Source organism: Psittacula echo (assembly GCF_963264785.1).
Source record: "Psittacula echo genome assembly, chromosome: 4".
NCBI lineage: Eukaryota > Metazoa > Chordata > Aves > Psittaciformes > Psittacidae > Psittacula > Psittacula echo.
This window is the reverse complement of record NC_137738.1, coordinates 87,660,695-87,680,311: the sequence shown is the minus strand read 5'-3', so window position 1 is coordinate 87,680,311 and position 19,617 is coordinate 87,660,695.

Genomic DNA, 19,617 nt, shown 5'->3' with positions numbered 1-19,617 from the left:
TGTGAAATATGAGGCTAGGGCTGTTCCACAGTATTCTAATATTTTTCATCTCAGGATATGACTGAAAAAATGGACAGTTTATTTCTGAAGGGTAGCATTTTTTTCCCAGACTTCAGTATTATATTTGGTTTTACTCACTGTCAAAAGCCATAGCGTGCTGCAGGCAATACCTCATTCATCACAGCCAGTGTCCGAAGCAGCAGGGAGTTTGAAGATCTGCTTGGAAAAAACATTATCTCCAGAATCTTATTAACAAGCTGTTGTTTGGCTGGATTCCATTCCAGGAAGAATTCAGTATATGATACTAATTCCCTGTGAGAGTACTTTGTGAAGAAAGCAGCAGAAATAACGGTTGTATACAGTGAGCTTTTACCACAGGCCGATGCACTCCAGTTGCATAGCTATCACTTTGGTATGGTCTAACCCGCACAGACACAAGTGTTTCATTGGCCTGCATTTGAACACAACTGGAGGTAGAGCTAACTGGTGCTTGCTGTGCAGACTAGGCTCTTCCACAAAAAAATAAGAGCAACTTTATCATCACTGTCATGTAGCCTTCCCCACACAGGCCCTGATTGACTGGTATTAGTGCAAGATACAAAGCAAGTCTGGAAAGGGGTGACAATTTGTGGGTTGCCTCAGCAATTAATACGATTAAACTTATCTCAGAGGTTTGATTGGGTTTCACAGCTCACTTCAATAATCAAGAGCACCAATTTTATGTTCTTTTTCATAGTCTGTAGCAAGAACCAGAGGGTAGTAATCATCAGCAGTTACCCACAAAGCCATGTGATTATTCATCAGGTGATGATCAACATGAGATAGTGTGGAACCAACCAGAGCCAAGATTTAGATGCACGCAGAAAGAGGCAGGCACAGCTGAGTATGCTAAGGGGAATGCTGCTCTTACTCTTTCTTGTCAACTCAACCTCTTCTTACATCACTGTTTTTCTCACTGAGTAGGAAGTCTTAACCACTTCCACATTTATTCATCAGTTTCAACTGCTCATCTTACACCCTCTCCAATAGTCCTTTTCTGTGTTTACATTTCCAGTGAACTCATTCATGTGCCAATCATGTTGCACAAGGTACTATTCCATCTATACTCATCCTGCAGTCTTTTTTTCTGAATGTTTCCATCCTTCTCAATCTTCTACCCTGCTCAATCTGTCTCTACCCCAAGGAAACTGAAAACTAACTAAAAACAGTCAAGAAATGAATGAGTTGCATACTGAAGCAGAGGCTTACTAGATTAGAGACCAACTCTCCAGACCTTTTTCATGTACATAGCTCTTCCTGCATAACTTAGCATATAATTTTTCATTGTTTTCCTCATTGATACCTGTTTCCAACATCATCCTTGGCTTGGTTTTAGGTCTTTTAGATGGTAAGTTTCTTACAGCTGTGGTGTGACACTTTTTTTCTGCAAAAATCTTCTAAGCACAGCTACTGAAAAATCAAATGCCAAATCACAAACACTTTCACAGTGAAGTACAGTTTAAACATTCTAAGAACTTCAATGTGGCTGAATAAAAAGAACATCAGGCCAGTGAAAGCAACTCAGGCAAGCTTTGCCTGAAGTAGTTACTTGTGGGACCCAGCACAGCAAAGTATCTTTTAAACTTTTTGGAAAGATGCAGCTCGCTCCTTATTTCTTGAGGACCAGCCCTCATTCAACATTTATTTTATGCAGGAAAGTAAAATTGAGAAGTAGTTTATCACACTAAAGTCAACCAACATCAAGAAGTGATATAATCTGTCAGGTTCATCTACAAACACAAGTTGAGGTGACTCTCCAGACATCCACTGGGTTTAAGAAGAGCTCCCTCAGAGCTGCCTTCATCTCATGTGGCAGCAATGAGAATAGGTCTCCGTTCTTTCTCCGTGCTATAGAAAAGGCTTCAATTCCTTGATGTTAGTTCTAATGCAGAGGCTGAAAATTGTGCAGTTTTTGAGAACAAGCTTTAAATGTAACCCCCAGAAATGGGCTAGTAGTCTGGATGCTCCAATTTTCTTGAATTTTTATTTATTCAGGTGATATAATTTTACTACCCTACAGTTGTTTGAAGAAAGACTGCCTCATTCCTCCAGAGCATGAAACATTCATAGATCATCTTATATTGCTCTAAAACCATTGCAGAAGCAAAGTGATGGGATGGTAAAAGGACTCCTTTTCTGCCTGCTGGTACAAAGTCTTGTTATATACTATTCAACAGGATGGCTTCCTTCAATGGACACTTTGTCTGAAATCCCTGTTTACAGCTACCTGTATCTGAGCTAAAATATCACCAATAAATTCTCCTGATATTCAGATATTTACAGAATAAATCAGTGTGTTTTGTGTTATGTCAACATCTTGTCTTACCTGAGGACAGAGGCCAATTATTAGCAACAGTCCTCAAATGTAAAACTTTTGTACAAATGCTGGGGTACATAAACTTCTAACTCTGCTGATGAATCCACAGTACATAGGATAATGTGGCAGATTCCTCATGGAAAAAAATAATATGGTGCAATAAAGAATTCTGTCCCACAAAATTCAATGAAACAAGGAAAAGAAGTTGCGTAAGTTGGTGCATTTCCTGTCTTTCTTTCATCATGTACGTAATATGTAAATCCTACACTCTGAATACTTACCCAGAGATTCAAATAAACCAAACATGAAAAAGGGCTTCCAAAGTTATCAGCCCACTTTCCTCAGAGAACATTAAAAAATGCATTTACAGCATATCTAGTGGTTTAGCAGAGCTGGCAAGATCTGGGAAATTGCAGTAAATAGCAAAAGGGATGATCCCTCCCAGAATAAAACTCAGATTCTGCCTGCAGTTAGGACGCACAGGAAACTGTGGTTTTAATTGCAACTATAGATTTAAATCCACTTGTAATACTTTAATTGTAAAATAAAATTGATTAAAAAATGCTGCAAACCTCTCTGTGCACAATTTTGCTTCAACAATCCTCTCTGGGTGTAGTTCAAGTCAACTTGCCACAGATTTCAGCTGGACAGAAAGGCAGCTGAAAAGATTTGATGCTCTGGAACAATTATTTAGCTGAGATGTAGCCACAGAATGAAATCCTGCTATCAGATGCAATGCCCTTGCAGTTGAGCTAGTTACCATCTGTCAGCTGCAGATCCAGCCTCTGAAGGGTGCTGAGGTGCAAAATAACACACCCTGGCTACTTCCAGTCCTGCTTTAGTGATTTGGCACTTCCCTGGGCATCTTTTCAGATTATTCTGCATGTGGCAGGAGGTGATGAAGGAGTGGAGACTGCTGTCAAAGGAGGCATGCTACGAAGAGAGGGTGGTTAACCTGGACTCTAAAATCACTCACTAGAGGTTATTGTCTCAAGGATAGCTATATCAGCTTCAAGGCCTATGCCTACCACATAGGTAGAATACATACCTACATACATAGATGACAGGGTTTCTTTTCATTTAAACAAATGTTCTGCTGGTTCAAACAATCCTATATTTGTCCTAAATATATTGAAAATACATGTTTCCATCTTGAGTCCAGCATTTTGGTCAACATTCTTCTACATATATATCTTCTTGAGGTATATCAGGATATATTTCTTTTCAAGGAAAACTTTTTCATGGTTCTATAAACAAAGTTATGATCCAGATTAAAAGCATCCAAACATTTAGGACTGTTCAGTCAATGAATCTGGACAACAAACAGAAGGACACCAGTTTTCCATTTTTGCATTTTGCTTCAAGCTTGGTCTTCATCCGAGTTCACAGTTCAGTGGAGGAGGGAGGAGTGCTGTGAGGATGTTACGGTGTGTGGTGTGCCTGGCCATAGGTAAATGCTGTGTTTTGATGTAGGTGTATAGTATGTAGCATGATAAGTCCTGGCCATGACTGAAAAACATAAACATTGCCTGGTACAAATATTTCCATTGTTAAGAACCATGCGATGTCAATTTCCTGCAACCTTCACAGCCTTCCCTAACACTTTTGTTTGTTGTGACTAACCTCGAAGACACAGCTGGAGGCAAACTGATGGTGTCTGCATAGTCAGGATGACACCTTTGTCACTGACCAAGGATGAAACATAAAATAAAGATGACAAATTCCATCAGAGCAGGAAGTAAACATGGGTTGCTCTGAGTGAAATCAAATGGAAACAAAAAATGTTCAGACATAAATTGATGTATTCCATAGGAAAAAGTGTGCTGCATAGCAGAAAATCCATCAGAAGTAAGAGCAAAGCCAGCATAGCTGAACAAGGAGGTGAAAATGAAATCAGTTCAAAAAGGATTCTCAAAAAATTAAAAACACGAGGGATGAGGTGAACTGGAAAGCTGCCAGACTGTGGGAAGATGATGTAGCTGTAATGATAATGATGGGGGTCTCAGCTGTGTGGAGGAGGCAAGAAAAATTCATCAGGAATAAAATAAAGATCGTGTATTTGGGTTCCTTGTAAACAATTAGGGTGGGTCCACTATTCTGTGCGAGTCTGATGAGCTTTTGGGGTAGAAGAAAGCTGATGTGAGAATCATTTTAATGAAGTCATAGGGAATATATGCTGACCTTGTATGACGCTGCTTTTCAGGCTCACAGAATCACTGTGTTTAATGAATGAATTAATTAATTACTGGTAATAATTGCAGCTAGAAAAAGCCATGTGATACTGTAGTAAAGAAGAGGGGGTGCTAAATATTTGGTAACATCTTGGTCTGTTTGACATGGTGTAACATTTCAGAAACACTCACAACCTTTCTGAGTCATAATTCTCTTTATCAGAAGTATCTTGGAGCCAGTTTTACAAACAGATGCTGGTGCTAAGGGTTCAGCCACATGACTCAGCTATGGCAGCTGAACCTGCCAGCACTTGTCCTATGAGCTGCCGTGACTGTCCAGGTGTGTGCTCTGACCCTGCTCCAAACAGGAGCTGGTGCAGCCCAACCTGTAGGAAGTTTACAGCTAAGGTGTGTTGCTTCTTTAGGAGGGCAGGTTAATACAAACAGTATCCAGCAGCACAAATACATCTCACCTAACTTTAACACCCTGAGAGCTCTGTCTGCAATGAGTGAGTCATCCCATCTTTACGTTTATTTGGCTATGAGGAATGATTCACTTCTGAAGCTAGCTACCTATATTTCAATGCAGATTACAGAGGGGGACTAGATGAGTTTGGGATAAACTACTAACCTTTGACCAGATAAGAGCAATGCCACCCTCAAATGATGTTCATAACTTACAACATTGTGAATGCAGTGTCTGCCTGGAGCCATAAAGCCTAATGGGATTTTTAGGGAGGGACTGTCATTTTTTTCAGTCCTTTATTGAGATAAAACCTTTTGGTTGAAGTGGCTACTGGTTCTGAAATAAGTGTGGCTGGAACAGGCTTCTGTTTGGCAGGCTTCAGATTTGTCCAAACTGAAGTTCCCTGGAAGAAATGCTGCAGAGCCAGTGCAGTCATTGGCAGAAGGTTCCCATGTGGCAAAGGACATCAAGTGCCTCCAGGTTAGATGGGGCTCAGGAAGTGAGTCACCAGAGTGGTACCCTAACATCAAGAGGAAGTGCAAAATGTTTGCTTACTTCTCTAGGAATAGGCAAGTTAGTTAAAGATAAGCTTAACATTTGGCATATTAATTAACTTCCATGGAGTGCAGCTGTCTATAACAAGTTCTTCATTGCCTGCTCCCTTCAGTCTCTTCTTAAGGTTATTTTAAGCTCTTAACCTGCAGGTTAAAGTGGTGCTAACTAATTGAGCCGTGGTGACATTTGGTATATCACTTTGACAGAGAGCAACAGAAGACAAATCTGAAAAGCAAGATGTATGCTTCTATTTCAGAAAAGAGCTGGGTCTTAAGCCAAAAAATGAAGCAATTGCTGGAAAGGCAAGGGAAAGCAAAGCAAGGATTGATTACAGCTGCCTTTGTATCTTTTTCAGAATGAAAGAGGAAAGAGCAGTTTGTGAAAACAATAGTAAAGGTGTTGAGAATCCAGGGGGGAAGGACATGTGAGTCATAAGTGTACACAAACCGAGATATCTGAATGGTAAGGCTGGTCAAAACATTTCCAACAAAAATATTTCATAATGAAACTTGAGTTTTATTGAATTTATGGTGTTCACAAAAGCAGTGAATAAATTCACACCCACTTCCAAAAAAAGAAATTTTACTCTCCAGCAAAATTACAAATCTGTGGAAATCAATATATTTTTGCCAGGAAGAACCACAGATCAAAGCAAAACATCACACACATAGAGAGGAAGCAGAATGCTCATAGCATCTGATGTACATACAAATAGGCTAATTTTCAGGGTGGGGTTGGTTTGGTTTGGGGGGGGGGTGTCACAGAAAAGTTTTATAGACTCAATTATTACTTGTTCAGCTGAACTGCAAGGAGGAAGAAATAGCTCGAGAGTGCATTTCGTGTGTAACAACAGTTTGGTTTGTTGTTTTGTTTTTGTTGGTTTGTTTTTTTTTTTCTTATAGGTAAGGGCCAGAACTACTTTGACAAGAGTTTTAGAGAGCTCTCATTATACCATTAATGCAAAGCATTCTGTACTAGCATTACTGAGTGCTGGCACTGTACCCCCTTAATCTTAACATTTCAGTATATACATATACTTTCTGAAGTCGATTAATATTAAAGTTTAGTATTTGTTAGCATTCCAGTCAGCCAAATATGTTACAGGCCATTAGAGTGCTACATAAAGATTTATTACTTGTATATGTTTTTTTTCAGTGGTAATGCACTGAAAAGGAAGCTTTCATTTTAACTCTAAAATTGGATGATATCTTATTATATGAACATACAGCTACTGCCACTGTTAATGTGTAACTAAATGAAAGATACTTTGGAACAAAAGTATCTGTATTCTTCACAGTTGTGCTACTGTCTAAAACTTGTGATTTATATGTGCTGATGCAACATTTTGTATTTAACAACTACAGCAAAAAAACTGCAGCAAAGAGGGAAGGCAATTTGAATTTTAGCTATATCTTTTTCTTCAGTGGTCTATTTCTCTCTCTAGATACCATTTTATCCCTACTTTTATGAAAGGTAAGTCTGTCGTGAAACACTCTTGAATCATCCAGGAACTCTTAATGCCATCCTCTCGGGTTACTCAGCAATGCTATCTTTATTTCTAAGTAGAAAACTGAAGCAAAAAGTAATGAAAATTCCATCAAAATTGCGAAATTACATGCTGATGTTCAAGGGAAAATTTGTTATCTCTGAAAGGGAACTACAAATGAAAAGAGGGAATAATAAAATTAAAAAAAAAGGAAAAGCGGGAGGAAGGATTCGCTGACAGCATTAGGCTGAAATAAAAATGACTAGGAAATAGGAATCCATAAAATGCTTTAAAACAAAGCCTATGACCCATTGGTAGCTCAAGGGTGTCACATGCTCAGTTATCCTCCCTAAGAAATGAATAAATGATACTCCTAAAGTCTTGCTTGCATGCTTTTCATAGAATGCTTATGAAGTAACTATTTTAAAATTAGCTCCTAAGTTTGTCCATCCCCAGCCCTCTTTCCCCCTCACATCTGACCCTTCGATTTGTCACTGTGCTTATAATGAAAATAAGGCTGCTCACAAGGTTATGCAACACTCCCCAGGGCATACAGTAGGCGTACCTGAAAGTCATGCCCTGTGTTTGCCTGAGGCATTAGCTGCTCCTCCCATAACGGGGCAGAGATTGCATCTGTTTGCAGATGAAATCTATATTATTGATTTCTGGCCATCAAGGTTCATGCAGATGCTATTTGCTGAAACCCCAAGGCAAAGTATGAATTGCAGCACCAGGCAGACACCAGCCAATTTTTCTTGCTTCTGCCATTTCCTTGCACTAGCACATTAATCTTTTATTCTGACTTTCTGCTTTGGAGATATGTCTATGTTGCACTTCATATAAATATGTTTTGAATCTTGAGGTTTTCATTGCTCTTCTAAATACACTAGTCGCCTGTACTCTAGCAGTCTGTCAAAGGTGATCAAAGAAGGAGCTGAGAGGAGATATTTTAAAAGGGAATTGCTGATCAAAGGAACGGAAAAAAACACTGTGACCAGAGATATGTGATGTTTTGTCATGGGAGAATTGGTAGAGAGGGAATAATGGTCTATTTTATCATGAAAATAAAGATTTGTAATAATAATGTTATTTAAAAATACCATAATATCTCTTATTGTATAATAAAAATTAACCATCAGCTATCTGATATCTTTTCAGCTCTTTTCCTCAGCATTTCAGACCTAAGGGCTCTTTCCTCTTTATTGTACATTTAATTCTTTCTCTGAAGTCTCTTGAACTGGTTAATTCTGAGGATAAGATACTGGACTAAATGGATCAGAAATTTTATTTTGTTTGCTTTAGAAAATCCACACACATTTTGAGGAAGAAAACTTGACTAAATTGAGAAAGATTTAAAGTTGTGAAGGGCAAAACGTGTAACTGGGACAACTTTCAGTATTTGTGTGAACCCCCCAGGAAGCCGCCTACTTTGCACTAGGCTTTGTGCTGTAAGAAGTACCTCCACACAGCTCGGATCCCACCCAAAGCTGTAGGATGGTGCTCTGCACAACACAGGAGTGCCTTCAAACCCCCTAAGTGCCCACACTGCTTGACATGGCACAAACACAAACCAATAATTTATTTGTGGCAAAAGCAGTTTACATTCTAAGAGATGTAAAGTAATGACAGATGGCTACAGTACAGATAATGAGCACGAGTTAAAACAAAGCAAATATTTTCCAAATACTGCTAGATACCTTAATTTATAGTTGGGCAACTTCATTACTCAACTGCAGTCCTCATTAAAGGCATTAACAGCTGTGAAAATTTTTTAATTCTGAAAAAAAAGATAAAAAAAGAGAGGTCACATTTCGTTGCCTTGAACACAAATGTAGAACCAGCCTTTCAAAAGTGAGCTGAATTTTTTAATAGATATGATTCAGAAGGGCTAACTTCAGACAGGTTTGACAGTCCGGTGCTGAAACCAAATAGGTCCAGATAGGAACCCATCCCTTCTAGACAACGTATCTCCTGTAGTTGGTAACTCAAAATTTTGAGAATTTTGGTTTGGATTCCTGATTATAAATATAACATTTTAAAGTATAGGATCAACATGTACTCATTATTGAGGTTTCAGTGTAGGCTTCACTGTTCTTCAATGCTTCAATATTAGCAGTGCTGAAAGGAAAGTACATTACATCATCAAATGATTGTATGGATTTGAACCTAGCCTTAAAAAAAGTCAATAAGAGCACAATTCACAATGACAAATCTTTCTAGTCTCTTTTTATAAAGTTTCATTCTTCTGAAAGATACAAGCACACAACAGAATTATGAAATACATCTACATTTCTCCTCTCTTTCTTACATTGCATTTTATTTTGTTCGGGGTGTTTTTGGTGGGTTTTTTTTTTTTTTTTTGGCAGACCTGTTTGTAAACATGCATCCCTCATCCAATTTCTGACATATCACTCAATAAAAAGTTCATAAAATCTGAAAACCCTAGCAACAACCTGAAACATAAAACAGAGCTGTATATGGATTCTTTCCTTCTCCAGAGTTAGAAACACCATTCACTTTTTTGAGAGCAATATGAAAGAATAGATGAATAGGCAAAAAGAGAGGCAGACACATAAATAATTTTAAAACATGACTAATGTTCTAAATCATTAAATGATGATTTCATCATGACTTTATCATATCTGTTTCCAGTTGTATGTTTTGCCCATTAGGAGCAATTTCTTTTTAGAATTCCTCAGTGACTTTCCTAAGAGAGTTTCATCACTGAGAAAGAAGAGCTGACAGACCAATTACAATATCATTGATTTCCCTTAATTAACACTGTCTGGTTAGCAATTAAAATGAATATCACAACACAAACATTTCTGGAGTTTGCAGACATTAATGATTTAATAATCATTGTGATATGTATAGCAACTTCCATGTGTGTTTACATAACAGAAGCACCAGAGCCTGCTGAAGTGGAAGATGATCTAAATCATGTTCCTCATTAGGCAGTAAGCCAAAGAGAAAGGGCAAATTGATAAAGTCTTCACAGTATTCATATACCCCTTAAATACTAACTAATCACAGGGTTATTGGTATGGAATATATCACACTGGCAAGACAATAAAAGCTTTTATCTCAAAACTATAAAAAAATAAGATTTTCATCTTAGGAAAAGAAAATTTTATCAAGGAAATTCAGGTGATCCTGAATATGAATGAGTTTAATTTTAATTTTGTACGAGATCAAAATGCTGGAACCACTGAAACATTTGGTTTCAATGATTTTGAAAGGTTTAAGCTGACAATTTTAAGAGCTTTCTTCTGAAAAGTACCAGCACACTCTGTGGCCACTGAGGCTTCTAACCTCACTATCACTTCACTGAAGGGAGAACTGGGACTGCAGTTAATTTTTTTTCAAGAGAAATAGAAACAAATGTAAAACCTGTTGTAGAACCTTTAGGGGACAATGATGACTAGGATTAGATGGCAGAATATTGCATTTGGCATTGTGGGGATACCCTCTGTGTCCCATGAATCAAAATGAACTTTCCCCACTCATCATTTGGGATGCTGGAAACATAATGTTGAATGCTCTTCTCTGGGGTCACATAAGCCATAGACCATAAGCAATAGTGTTCTTCTGAGAACAACTGGTTTTGCTGCAGCTGAGCTACCATGATTAACCCATAACACAAATGGGTCTAAAAAGAAATATTTTTTTCTTTTATAGTTACTAATAAATGTACCTTTTCAGTTTGCCTCTCCATTTGCTCCATGATTCCCAATATAAAGAGTTTATCCAATTCTTAGTCTTTTCTTAGAACAGGAAATGTGAAATGGGGATATGGCCTTTCAACTCCACAGTTACTTTTGACAACTTCCTTGATACTTGGAATATATCCTCAAATTTTTTGCTTGCTTTCCAGAAAGAATGTAGGATTTGATGTGTCCTTATCACAGTAAAAAATCATCATTTCCATGGAACAGGAAAAGCATTTAAATGTCTTTGAGGAGTTCAGTTTGATTTTCTCTGGGATATTCAAGAACGCCCATCCACAGTATCACAAAACAATACTTTGAACATTCCCTTTACTCACTGATACTTTGGATAACCAATTAAAAGGCCTCAAATGTATATTCACTATAAACAAGAGATGTACAAAACCTAGGTGCAAAGCCATACAATACCTGCTCACTATGTTAGAAGCAATCTTCTTTTCCTTTCCTTTCTAGCTAAGAGTTGATTTATCCTGATCTTACTTGAACAGCTGCTCTTCTGGTGCTCTGCTGCAGGCCAGGCACTGTTCAGAGCTGCCAGGCATCGCTCATGGCACAGCAGGCGAGCTCTGGCTGCATGCACCTACAGTGCTTTGTAATGGTTGTTGTAAACCCATTAGTACGAAACAGTTGAGAAAATGTCCATTGGCAAAGGGCAGATACAACTGGCAAATGTTTCCTTCAGCAAGAAGATGGAGATCTTGCCCAATCCTCTTTAAATTCAGTGAAGTAGCCCTTCAGAGAAGGGTTTTTTAATTCCTTCCCTGTGAGAAACTGCAAATATACAAGTTCACCACACCCCAAGAAAACTTAGAGCCTGTGTTATTTGGCTGGAGCCATTTACAGCTACACAAGAGGAAACATGATTTCATAATGCCATCACTTATTCACTCTTTCTTAGCAGCCCCAGCTCATGAAGCATTTTAGGTCACCCAGACAACTACAGTCAATCTCTCTACCAGCAAAGCTGGTATTTAAGAAGAACTCACCATTAATCATGCTATGTAATATTCAGGTATGTGCATGTTACAGTGCAGTGCACAAGCATGTACATACTAGCAATGGCTAATTAATGGGAGGCATGTAAAATAACTGAGCAATAAAATACAAGGCATTCCAAGGAGATCAATGATTCTGGGGGGAGTTTTGCAAAATCTAGGAGCAATGACAGAGACTTGAACAACACATGGAATGCAAAACTATTCACAAATTACACTGTTAATCACCCTTTGTATCTTAGGTAAAGATGTATAGATACATGTAAAATTATTACCATGGTTATACACCTGTACTAGTCTTTCAGTTGTACTAAGCTCCCAGGAATGGTGCTGGAGTGTCCCACACAGGCACACCATACAGCTGGGCTGCTATTGCACTTGGATCCCCATGCAAGAAAACCACACCTGCCCCAGGGATACCACTTCAAGTCTGCAAAAACTGCATGTCACCCAGCTGTGCAAGGAATAAAAACTTTTTCTGCACATGATTCAAATCCTAAGGACAGGAAAGACCATCTTCTGCTACCACCCCAGTGACACATCGGTCTGCAGAAAGTGTGTCACCTTGTTGTGATGACAGATGGAATCAAAGATGACTTCAGCAAAATTACACAGGATATTCCTCAGGGAGTAGGTGATTCAGCAGGGTAGGTGGACTTGTGTCTGAGTGCCTCTATGAGAAGTGTGAAAAACTAGTGAGAACTAGTACCCTTTTGAAGTCCTCATTTCGGCAGGACTGCTTCGCCAAGCATCATGTGCTTCTATACAGATCAGGAACTTAGGTTAGGCAAACTGTATGCAATCAGAAATTGATTTCCACATAGGCAGGTATTTTCAATGAGATGTAATATTATGCAAAGACTGAAAAATATGTCCACTCTACAGTATGCTCTTATGGCATGAGATGAGGAAATCAGATACAAAAAGAGGATAGAAAAGAACCGTTTTATGATCGGGAAAGTGGCTTGGAAGAAGTGAGAAAAGCAACGAGTGAGTATCAAGACCAGGCAGAAGTACTAGTGTTAACAGGTTTTAATATGGCATCTTCATGCCCAGTCTTGTAGTATGAGAGGAGCATGGTGACTTTTGTGATATATATTGAGATAGTGTCCACCTCTGACAGCATTTAGTTTGGAAAGCCTCTCTGATGTCCTCAGAGGGTTATTCCCAATTGCAGAGCATGATGCATATACTCTATACTGGGCAGTGAGCCAGGTGTAAGTCTGTATCCTCTTCCTCAGCCAGTCCCAGCATCTAGCATGACTTCATTTGTGGAAAGTGGCCTTTTGCATCTTACAGTTCAGCAGCCGTCCACTTCTCCTTCAGCAGGTGCTCATCCAGAGCACACACAGATCTACATAAAATGATTGAACTGACCCCACAAGTGAAAGACTCCAGAATTTCAGTTGTGCTCTCCATGCATTCATTAGTACTGGTCCCTGACATAAGCACTATAAACCTCCTGGGATATCAAGCTTTTCTGTTCCCTTCCTTAAAGCTCCTCAAACCATCTGTGCTTTGTCTCACCTTTTCCCAGCCTTGCAAGTTCCTGTTACAAAGGACAGTTTGTGAAGCAAGCACCTGGGGCATGGAGCCAGTGCCAGAACAGCTTTGCTGTGGGTGCCTTTTATGAAAAGGTTTCATGCCATGCATTAGCAGCACAAATTATGCAAGATCATTTGGCACAGCTGTGCTGGATCCTTGAACCAAGTGCTCAGGCAAGGAATGAGGAATGTTCAGGAATCCACCTTGCCTCTGCCATGCCTCCTTGTGACCAGTGCCTGTAAGGTTTGCTTCATAATCCGTTCCTGGGCTTTACCAGCAGAGACCTAGCTGCCCTCACCCACTGAGGACTGTGTAGTTCAGAAATAGGAATCAATGAGGGAAGGTGCTCTGATGGACCTCATGCTTACAAAGGAGGAGGAACTGCTCAGGAATGTGAAAGTCAGGAGCAGCCTTGGCTGCAGCAACCACAAGATGGTGGAGTTCAGGATTCTGAGAGGAAGGAGAAAGGCAAAAAGCAGGATCACAATCCTGGTCTTCAGGAGGGCAGTTTGGCCTGTTCAGAGAGCTGCTTAGAAGGATTGTGTAGAAAGCAATCCTAGAGGGAAGGGAGGTCCAGAAGAACTGTTTGGTTTTTAAGATCATCTTCTCCGAGCTCAAGAATGGTTCATCCTGATGAGCAAAAAAGGCAAAGGTGCACTCCAGCCACTCCTTTCTGAACTCAAGCATGAAAAGGAAACAAACAGGAGGTGGAAGCCAGGAGAAATACAGGGATGTCTGAACATGCGGGGATGAGGTTAGGAAAGGCAAAGCCCACCTAGAGTTAAATCTGGTGGGGGACATGCAGTGCAACAAGAAGGTCTTCAAGGGTTATGCAGCAGCAAAAGGAAGACTGGGAAAAAAGCGGGCCTGCTGCTGAACGGAGGAAGGGACCTGGTGACGAAAAACTAGGTAATCAATGTGCCTTCTTCACTTTGGTCTTTACTGGTATTGGCCTCCAGCAAGCCCATGGCCCTGAGACCAGTGGGAAAAACTGGAAAAAAAAAGACTGCCTTGCTGGAGGACAATCATTGAGGGAACATGTGAACACACTGGACAGACCCAAGTCCATGGGTGCTGATGGGATGCACCCACAAGTGCTGAGGGAGCAAGCAGCAAGTAGCAAGTCTTGGGAAGCATTTGGGAAAGGTTCATGAGGACTGGCAGAGCAAATGTCACTATCACCAAGAAGGGTCAGAAAGAGGATATGGGGAACTACATCCCTGACAGCCTCAGCTCAATCAATCACCTTAATGGAGCAAATAATCCTGGAAAACCCTTTCCAAACACATGAAGGGCAAGAAAGTAGATGGGAATTTGCTACTTTCAAAGTAGCAAAGGATTTGCAAAGAGGAAATCATGCTTGACGTCAAAGCCTTCTACAATAAAACAGCTCAGCAGGTGAGGCGGCGGGGGGCAGTGGATGCTTACCTTGACTTCAGCAGGGCTTTTGGCACTCTCTCATAACATCATTAATAACTTAGGTGTTGGGACAGAGTGAAAGCTCAGCAAGACTGCAGATAATACAAAGTTAAGAGAAGTGGTTGATTACCAGGGATTTGTGCTGCCATTCCAAGGGACATGACCTGAACAGGATAGAGAAATAGGCTGACAGGAACCTCACAAAGTTCAAAAAGGGGAAGTGCAAAGTTCTGCACCTTGGAGAGGAAAAGCCTCGTGCATCAATAGACTCTGGGAACCAAGCAACTATGAAGCAGATCTGCAGAGAAGGACAGTGAGGGATCCTGGTGGACAGCAAACTGACCATAAGCCAGCAATGTGCGATTGTGGCAAAGAAGGTCAAGAACCCCCAGAGGTGCATTAAAAGAGGTGTTGCCAGCAGGTCAGAGAAGGTGACCCTGCCTTCTACTCTTCAGTGGTGACACCACATCTGAATCTTGTGTCCATTTCTGGGCTTTCCAGTACAAGAGAGACATGGACACACTGGAAAGAGTCCAACAAAGAGCCATGGGGATGATCAAGGGACTGAAGCGTGTGTCCTACAAGGACAGGCTGAGGGAGATGGAAGTGTTCAGCTGGGAGAACGAAAAGTTCAGGGGAATCTTATCATTGTGTAGGGTGTAAAGAAGTGTGTGGGGTGTCAGACTAGAGACCTACAGATGCCCCTTCCAACTTATCTGTTCTGTGATTCTGGGAAGACAGCAAGAGTAAGAAAGCACATTTCTCAGTCTGTCCACCCAGAGAAGAAGAAATTGGGGTTCCAGTTCACTTGGCAGCATCTACCCAATTCACTTATCCATTGACTTTAACATAAAGCTCAGAACAACACGCTTGGCCCATAGTTCTCAGGAAAGTGATGACTACCACTAGTCATAGCTCTCTCAGGCTTCCCACTGCTGTAAGGGAAATGACACAGCTGAAGCGGGCGTGACTATAATAGATGATGGGCTGCTTTGCAAGGAGAAAAAGAAAGCAGTATTTTCAGAACTAACATCAGTGTAAAGCTGTGATGATAAGTTTGAAAATCCCTCTGGTAAGAAGCATATTTGAAAAGAATGCCAAAGCATGGCTAAAACTGCATAATTAGATACATTTTTGTCCTACTCAGTGGTATTAATTACCTTTGTCATCCAGTCTATTATTGTATGTTCTGAAGGTCAGACTTCAAAGTCTTGCTTTAGGTTCTTTCATTTGCTCAAAAGTGCCTGGTCTTTGCCAAATTCCTTCCTGCAGAGGTTTTATCAAGCATTTATGACATTTATATTTGGCCTGTGATTTTTCTTTTCTAAAGCTGGGGGACATATGAAATTCATCCAATCCTAATTAGTACTTTAAATGGGTCATTATCATATCTGAAATATCTGAATGAGGTTCTTGGAGCTGGCACATCTTCTCAGAGGGTGGCATATTCAGATGCTTTATGTAACATGGTTACAATGCAAGAGGGAGCTCTATAACTTTCCCCAAAAAATGGTGCAATGCAGGAGTATGCACGCTAGACAAGAACTCCCTGGGGAGACCCAGAGCAAGCAAGTGCCTATCATGTCCACACATTACAAGGACATTTTTGTTTGTTTGATAAATATACACGGTGTCAACGAAAAAGGCAGAGGTTTGGGCTCATGCCTTACAGCAGAGGCAAAGACAGAGCTTCTCTGTCCTCCTCTGCAGCCACTGAGAAAGGAGTAGCAGCATCTCCACAGCCTGCTTGTGAGACACAGCCCAAGTCCTAGCCTCCTCATTGCAAAAGTGATTTCTTCTTGCCAGACAATAATAGCAGTGAAGAAACACTGAAGGAAGCAGCCCTGACAGTCTTTTCATGTTCCTCCTGCATATTTACATGTGGCTTTCCTCCACTCCTTTTGTGTTTTTCATGGCGTTTGGTCTTTCTTACCTTCCTGCTCTGGATAGAGAAGTAATGTTCAGTGCCAGCCTCTGCTGATAATCAGACCCCTTTTCAAAGTCCTTTTAAATCACACCAGGCAATGAGCAAGCCACATCAACTTATTATGCCTTACCACCGTACCCTGTGATGTTTCATCGTATCAATCACCGTACCTGTGATTTTCGAGGACCTGGATCCTGGGTCTCTTTATTTTTTTACCCATGTTGGATTCCCAGCTATGCTGCTAAAAAGGGTTGAAAATGAACAGGGAGACAGTATCAGTGCAGTCTTCGCCTACCTGGGTCCTGCTTGCTCATTTGGGTAAATGAGCAGTGTGTGATCCTCTAATGATCTTACTATATTCTGCAAAGAAGAAGTATTTTTTACCCACAACTACTTATCTCATGTTTAGTTACTGGGTGGCAATCTCCAATATTATATGCTATCCCTGATAATATAGGCCAGCAAGGCTGCATACAGAGCAGAGTAAATAGTCTACTCAGCACGGTCCCCTGTAGCCCTCTGATAAAAGGAAATGTGAGCAGAGGTGCACCTTGACCAGCTGGAGGTATGAAATGTGTTTGCAGGAGCTCAGGTTGCAGCCTGTGTAAGAGGTTTTCCTGTGTAGTGGTTAGATCAAGCGTCGGTGGCTGCTGTTCACTGTTGCATGTGGAATTAAAGCCAGTGACAGGTTAAAAAGGAAAAAGAAAACACGTGGGACAGAGCAAGGAACTGGTTGATGTTATCACTCGACTGCAAACAGCAGGGCAGGGGAGGGAACGCTGCTTGTCCCAGTTAATCCAGCCTGTTGCAGATTCAAAGCGGCTCCTGTTTCCTTTTAACTCCAGTTCCCAGAACAGTGAAACAAGGAAGAAAAACAAGTAGAAGAGATCTGGAGGTGGGCAAGGCAAATAAAATACACTAATGGCAGAGTGTCCTAGAGAGAGCAAAGAGAGGAAACTGTAAAACATGTTCTTACTCAAAACAGATGGTTGGTTTTGCACCTTGAACAGCAATTACCTGTTTCTTCCAAAACAAGTTTAGTAGCATTCATGTTAGGGGTGGTATCACCTTCTGTTTTCTCCATACTTACCTGCATTAGAATACACAAAACTCAGCAGCAACTAATATTTCAAGCCTGAATCCAGCCAAACAAACACAGCCTTAAACTGAGGCACATCATTAGTCCCACCAATGTCAACAAGCTATTGATTTAAAATTTAACAGGTACATGGAAGCTTTGCTAGACTGTGATCTCCCAGTTGCTTTTACTTGCTAATTCTCCGAAGTGTTGAACAAATGGTGCACCCTATCCTCCTCCCAGGCTAAGTCTGCCTGCCAAGCTGTTGTCTCCAGCTTGGGAGACTCCAAGCACACCCATTCGTGCGCACATCATTGCTGAAACATGCTGTTGCCTGGGACCCTGTGTGGCTTACTGCCTTCTCACATCCTGCTTATCCCAGCTGAAATGAGCCAGGGTTTGGCCTCAAGTATGTATTGAAGGCATATTTTGGTTTAAATACTGTGGCTTCTAAGCCAGCTCACTTCAAATGATTGTGGAGTCAAAGAGTCATAGAATGGTTTGGGTTGGAAGGGACCTTAAAGATCATCTACTTCCGACCCTGCTGGCACAGGCAGGGACAGCTTCTACCAGACCAAGTTGCTCAAAGTCCCATCCAGCCTGGCTTTGAACACTTCCAAGGATGGGATAGTCACAACTTCTCTGGGCAAACTGTTCCAGTGCCTCACAGGAAGGAACTTCTGCAATTGAAATCTACCCCCCTCTTTCAGTGTATAGCCATTGTCCTATTGCTACGTGCCCTTGTACAAAGTCCCTCACAGCTTTCTTGTAGTCCCCCTTTATGTACTGGAAGGCTGCTATGAGGTGTCCCTGGAGCCTTCTTTTCTCCAGGCTGAACAACCCCAACTCTTTCAGCCTGTCTTCATAGCAAAGGTGCTCCAGCCCTCTGATCATCTTTGTAGCCCTCCTCTGGACTTGCTCCAACAGGTCCATGTTCTTCTTATGTTGGGTGATGGAGATCAAGGAGTCTGCGCTGAGCCAAAGGTTTAGGAGGATGGTAACTTCTGTCTTGGCAATGATGCTGGAGATGGTAGCCTCTCCATTCCACACACCTAAGCCGAGGGGAGGGGCATGTTAGTGGCCAGGCTGAAAACATCTTGGCAAATCTGTAATGTTATTTTCATCCTATGGTTTAGGGAATAATACACAGACCATTCTTTTTCTTGGGCAAAGAATACACTTACTTGGCTTCATATTAACTTTGTGTCACAAATTGACAGTGACTCTTAAAATGGGAAGATTAGGTGTGGGCGCCTCTTCTGCAGGTGTAAATGTAGGCAGAGTCTCTGTTGCCAGAAGTCTCCTCTCTGGACTCGAGCCATGAAGTACAGTCATTATTTCTGTTCCTCCAAGATATTTAATGCTCGCATGTACTTGAAGAAAGGAATATTTCCCAACCACAGGAAAATTACTGTAGGTGTGGACTGAAGCTGTAAGTTCCATTCATTCACAAGGCTGCCTGTACAAAACGAAGCAGGTTGTACAGTTCCCTTAAGCTATACATGTCCTGGGCTTCAAAGCACATACAGGAAACACACCTACAAAAATACAAGGATTTCTGAAGCCTCAGGTTAAAAAGTGAATTACATGGCTTATTGACTTGGTGTATTATGCTCAGTCTAGTAATTTTGTACCATACTATGCAATTAAAAATGTTGAGATACTAGGGGAAATTTAAACTGTCCTTCTCAAAGAAATACCCACATCATGACACAGAACTGGCTTTGGGCACAGGCAAAGTAGGGAAGAAGATTTCTGGGAAGGCAAGTCTGCCATAGGTTAGCAGTGTACATTCCACAGCCTTGAAAAATCCTTTAACATGGGCTGAATTCTGGATGCTTTTGTTAGGGTAAATTAATCCAATCTTATGGTAGATGCCTTATGTACTTGT